Here is a 6,000-nt window from a genome sequence, read left to right as displayed (position 1 = left end):
AAAAATATCTCCTCAAGTTTTTTCCCAAATTTTTCTCCACAATAATTCATAAAATAATATTCCTAATTCCTTGGAATTTTTTCACATTTTTCTCATATTTTTCCTCTATTTTTCATAATTTCTTTTTTCCTCAAAAATTACAAAATAAATCATTCCTCCAAAATTTTCCTCCACCAAAATCCACAAAATAATTTTTCAATTTTTTCAGAATTTTATGGATTTTTTTCTGGAATTTTATTCTATTTTTTTCTTCTTTTCTTTTTTTTTCCTTTTCTTTTTATTTTCTTATCTTCTTTGGTTGTCTTCTCCAGCAACGCCGACTGGTGAGATCTCTAATGGCTGATCTGATGACACCCCCACGAAACTCTCATTGAATCAGTCCTAGGTCACTGTAACGACCAGATAAGGGGGTCTGGAATATTTTGACATTTTTGAATTATTTTTATATGTGGTGTATTTTGGGCGTGGATAATATAAATGTTTAGAATGTTTAATGTGTTGCAAGAGTTAAAATGAATAAATTGTGTGTGTGAAGGTTTAAGTAAATTCAAGTGAGTAGAATTGAAAATTTAAAGTAAGAGAGTTGTTAAAAAGTCAAAGGCCAAGTGGTTGAAAATTCAAATGTGAAAAAGTCCACAATTGTGGGCTTGAAATTGGAAGGAAATAGGTTGCCGATTGGGGGTCTCGTACGTGTGTATATATATATTTATTTTTCATTTATTTAAATGAGGAAAAAGAGAAGAAGGGACAAGGTGAGCATTTGTATTATGGTGGGAGGACAAAATGGAAATGAGGGGATATTATAAAAGAGAAGAGAGAGAGTAAGCCCATTCACTCTTCTTTCCCTCTCATTTCTTTCTTCTTCTTTCTCTCTTCTCTCCCAATCTCTTCTTCTTCATCTTGGAGCTTCAAGAGTGGGTTTGGTAGTCAAGATTAAGAGCTTTTGGTGGAGTTTTTGAGGCTCAACATCTCTTTCTTTAAAGGATCTTCCATTTGAGCAAGGCAAGTTCTCCCTATCTTCTTCTTAAATGGAAAGTTTCCAATTGGAACTCTTGTTGAGATGAATCTCAGTCTTTTACTTTCATTGGAATCCATGGAACATCCATCTTTGGGTAAAAATCAGAAAAAAAAAAAAAAAAAAAAAAAAAAAAAAAAAAAAAAAAACTACCTTTTGAAAGTGGGTTTGTTTGTATGTAAATCTAGTTGATCATGTCTCGTGTCGTTTTCCAAAATTTTGGGTTCACCATGCATATCATCTAAACGGGGAATTCATTCTTCCCTATTTTTTTGTAAGGAATGGTGTATTTGTTGATAGGGTGAAGTAGCATGCAAGGATTGGTGTATCTTGCATGTATTTTTGGTGTTCATATGTTAATTCATGTGTTTGGGGGTCCAATTGTTGATAAAAAGGGTTGATTTAGTTAATAGAAGGCTTTCGAGCATTCTATTATTCGACAGTTGCCCTAAACTGTTGACAAAATGGGTGAAAAATCTTTTGCTAGTCAACAATTGTTTCCCCATCTGTCGACAGTTTGGTCTTTGACAGGCCGTACACCCTCCACTATTTTGGGCATAACTTTTTGTAGAAAGATCAAAATTGTGAACCGTTTGTTTTGTTGTAAACTAGACTTGATAAGCTTTATTTTGGTATAAGTTTCAGATAATTTATCCAAGATTTGTGTTGTCTAACCTTGATTTCAAAGCAGATATAGTTATTTTCAACCAATATTTGGGAGTTTGTTGAGGTGCTTATTCATGGGGAACCTTGGGATGAAATGAATGTATCAAATCATGTTAGAGAGGGATTCTATCATGGAAATATCTTTGACTAAGATGGGGGTAACAATGTTTTGTGAATGCATTTTCCCTATGATCGGTAGTAAGGGTGCATAGTACATGGTGGCATACACGTGTGCATTCTAAACTATTTTATATGGAATTAAATGTGCATGTGAATAAAGGATATCCTTATAATACCAGCAAGTTTACGCTTGTCCGTGGGGGCTTAGGCCCATAATGCCGCCTGGTGTTAAACCAGTGTGTGGTTGGATGACAATCCACAAGAGTATGGAATGCCGTCTGGTTCAAACCAGAGCATGGGTGGACGAAGATCCACATCAGTTATGCATCTTGCATGGGCTTACATATACATTTACATAGAGTATGGCATCGGGCATGATGATTAATAAGTAGCCATGGTGAAAACTTCTCAACCTAATCTTATTTATCCTGTTTCCATTGTTAGTCCCTCGTGGTAAGGGAGTTTCTTATGTTTGCGATTGAGATTTCATGTTTTTCTTATCTTGATTCAATATTCATTATGCCTTTATTTGTTATATGAACTTGCTGAGCCTTGTGGCTCATATTGCTTCTTTGCGTCATTCCAAATAAAGGCAAGGGAAAGGCAAAGAAGGGTGGTGAGTTTAGCTATGCTTGAGCGGGTGTAGATATGTGTACAGAGTCACTCTAAGCCTGTGGTCCTTAGGGGTTGTTTTGAGGGTGAAGGGCTAAAAGTTGTATTTGATGTATTTTATTTTTGTACCCTTCTCATTATTTTGTTATGTATGGGTTGATGTGCCCGCTTAAAAGATTGTTGTAATGTTTCATTATTATGTAAACTTCTTTTGAGATGGAAATGAAGTGGGTATTTTAAGGGTTTTTGTTCTTTCGGTGCCTTCTTATGGTGACCCTTTCGCGAACCTTCTATGCTAGTGGAAGTTCCAAGAGACAGGCCGTTATAGTCACCCCTTAGATGCTCGAAAAATCAACCGAAAATTCTCTAAATTGAGCAAAATCAATTCGGCTCCAGCGAGATGCGCATTTTCCAGCAAGGCTTCAATACCCCTTCAAATGAACTCCAAACTACCTCAAAATTTAAAAAAATGCTCTCCAAGACCTCTAGAGTAAAATCCCTCTATCAAACCTCTCAAAAACTCATCAAAACTTGAGCCATATGATACTTTAAATTCGGCTGAAACCATTGCCTATTTATAGGCAAAATCCTTCCTTTAGCAAATCACAGGCCTTATCTTTACCCACACACCTCCTAAACCATGCTTAGCCATGCCTTAACAAGAGATGGTTGTCCTATTGTCGTATTTTCTGACCCATGAGCTGTCAGATCTGTCATGCCTTGTGTAGAAGTTTCAAAAATTACACTTCAACCCTTTTGAAAATTTCTTTTGTATTTTGGCCCTCTCCTTGAAGCCCTTGAGTTATCCAACAATTCCATTAAGTCCCACAAGTTCTAAAACCTTCATTTCATCCCCGAAGATTCAAAAAAACCATCATTTCGACCTCCTCGACCAAAATTAATAAATTACACCTAGGCCCAAATATACGTAAGATCGTGTTTTGACCAAAAATCATTTTGTTTCTTCCTGAAACCACTTAAGGGTTTCTCATTATGCTAAATATGATCCTTCTCATGGTTTTGTTGACTTCTCAAAAATCCCTTACGATCATTTAGTTTCTCAACCTGAATCATAGTTATACCAAAAATCGTCTTCAATCTGATTTCTTTTGGCATCATAAATCTTGTCTCAAGACACCTGTCACTGAAATACCCTTCTCTTTAGACATCTAAGCTCCAAGGTACTCCCTACAGTCAATTCGGTGACTTATTTTTACTATCAAGCTAATTTTCGATATTTTAATCTCACTTAAATTACGTGGCAACCTTATGTCGAAGCAGGGTATTACAGAGGCATTCTCATACATCTAGAGGGAAATACAATTTCAAATGATTTGTGTTCTAGGTTTTGCCAATATCATTGCCTTGAAAAGTTTGTAAGATACATGTATTTGGCCTGATCGTTTCTCGAATGCAATATAGACTTTCCTAATTTTTTCATAATTTACCTTCATCATGGAGGGCATTTGTAATAGTTGTTTTCTTGACAACTAGATCTCCATTTTTAGATGGCCTTATTTTTTATCCAGGAATAGTAGTAGCTAGCAATCCTTCTATGAAAAGCAACTAATTGGGTGACTACTTTATCTCTTTGTTCTTGAATAAGATCCAGGTTCATTCGTAGGGACTCGAAATTGGCATCGTCAACAAAGGTATTCACCCGAGGAGACCCACTCCAATTTCCACAAGTATCAAAGCTTCCTTTTTATAAACCAAATTAAATGGAGTTTCACCATTCAACACTCTGCTTGTTGTCTAGTAGGCCCATAGAATAAATGATAATTCATCTGTCTAATCTACTTTTTCATTTTCCAAATGAGTTTTCAATCCATGTAAAATCGTCAAATCACTAATCTCTACTTGGCCATTTGCCTTAGGATATGCTATTGAGATTATTTGCAACTGTAGCTCCAAATTATCACAAAAATTTTGACAAGTTTCGCAGTCAAACTACTTGTCGTGATTGGTATTAATGATCTTGAAAACTCTAAATCTGCATACAATGTCCTTCCAGACTATGGATTCCACTTTTTTCTCAATGATTATAGCTAAGGCTTCAACTTTTACCCACTTTGTGAAATAATCTATAGCCACCAAGAGTAATTTTCTTTGGCCACCAACTTGTGTAAAATGTCCCAGGATATCCAATCCCCGTTGGGCAAAATGAATAGGTTGAATGATGATTTGAAGTTTTGATCTCTAACATTTATTGCATTTTCGAACTTTTATTAGGTTATCATGTTGTAAAATTGGCTAGAAGAATCCTACTCGTAACACCATAGTTGCTAAGGCCCTTGACCTTAGGTGTTCACCACAAATTCCACCTTATATCAATTATGATGCATGAAAAGGAAATTCATCCACCTGCTTATGTGACCAGATATACTATAAAAGGTTTAAGGGTTCTCAAATCTCAAGTAACAGCCATACACAACCATACCTCATGGTGTTTAAGGAAGAGACATGGCAAGCTTATTCGAAAAGGATAAACTTTAAATGATGGAATTGTGAAAAAAGAAATATGCAAGATGGTACATTGATATTTGAGCTGCAACTCTATCAAGAACACTAGAAAACCATAACTATATTATTGGTACATCAAGGGTTACATTTTGGGTTACACACATGTGCACAAATGACAAAAATATCCCTCTCACTTCACTGCCTCACAGCCTTAGGTGATGGGTAGTTTAGTCATGTGTCTCACCGTCTTCCCTCATCGTTTTAGATGAAGAATATTTTTATTATTTTACATGTATTGTGTAACCCAAATGATACCAATAGCATTTTCCAACTTATATCTCCAACATTCTTTTCTTGTCCTACAAGTGTATCAAAATTCTAAAATTTTATATAAAATAAAAAGTACATTAAAATTTAAACAAACTACTGAAATTAGTTCAAACAAGAATTATTGTAGTAATTTTTAAAAAAATTATTAATGGTTATCAGTTTTTAAAAGACAAAACTAACCAAATACAATCGTACACACTTTCATAGAAAAATTTAAAAAAAATAGAAAAACGATGCAAAGACAGAAGGGCAACCCCGAAAAGTAAAGACAAAACCACCTGACCAGCAACCTGCAACTATTTTCCCGTGTCCTAAAACGTTTAGCCTGATGATTTGTAGGGCTTTAACCCTGGGTTAGAGGGGGCCCTTCCAGAAATTCTCGACGGCCAGGGATGAACCCAGGCCGAAGAGGGGGTTTGGAAATAGTTTTCAACCAGCAATTGACGCGCCTCGGTTAGTACCTCACAAGCTGCGTCATTGCCCCAAGCGCAAAGATGATTTGCTATTTGCCTCATCCGTATTTTTATACAAAACGCTAGCCATGGAAACTCCGCCCGAGAGATCGATGTGGGATCACTGAGATGATATTAAGCTGGTCTTTCCGTGGATCTCCCGGTGTTCTGCAGCGTTTCAGCGAGGGCATTGACGTTAATAATGTCTACTAATTAAAGCTCACCAGCTGCGAGCACATTGGGTTTTATTCCTCTCTCAAGTCTCGTCATAAAATAAATTATTGCCCAGTTTTGTATTGTGGAAAGGCTGTATACGGCCTGTTTGGCATCCAGCGCTTTTAA

General features: G+C 36.1%; 1 non-coding gene across 1 annotated transcript; it reads right to left on the bottom strand.

Annotated features, from left to right (window-relative positions):
• Positions 1-5,545: 5,545 nt before the first annotated feature.
• On the bottom strand, positions 5,546-5,702 carry LOC127802945 (U4 spliceosomal RNA). The gene has a single exon (XR_008023394.1). It is a non-coding gene; the product is annotated as a U4 spliceosomal RNA (small nuclear RNA).
• Between the last annotated feature and the right edge of the window lie 298 nt (positions 5,703-6,000).

Source organism: Diospyros lotus, chromosome 5 (assembly GCF_014633365.1).
Source record: "Diospyros lotus cultivar Yz01 chromosome 5, ASM1463336v1, whole genome shotgun sequence".
Classification (NCBI taxonomy): Eukaryota; Viridiplantae; Streptophyta; class Magnoliopsida; order Ericales; family Ebenaceae; genus Diospyros; species Diospyros lotus.
Note: the sequence above shows the minus strand (reverse complement) of the source record. Positions and strands in the feature narration are given on the sequence as shown.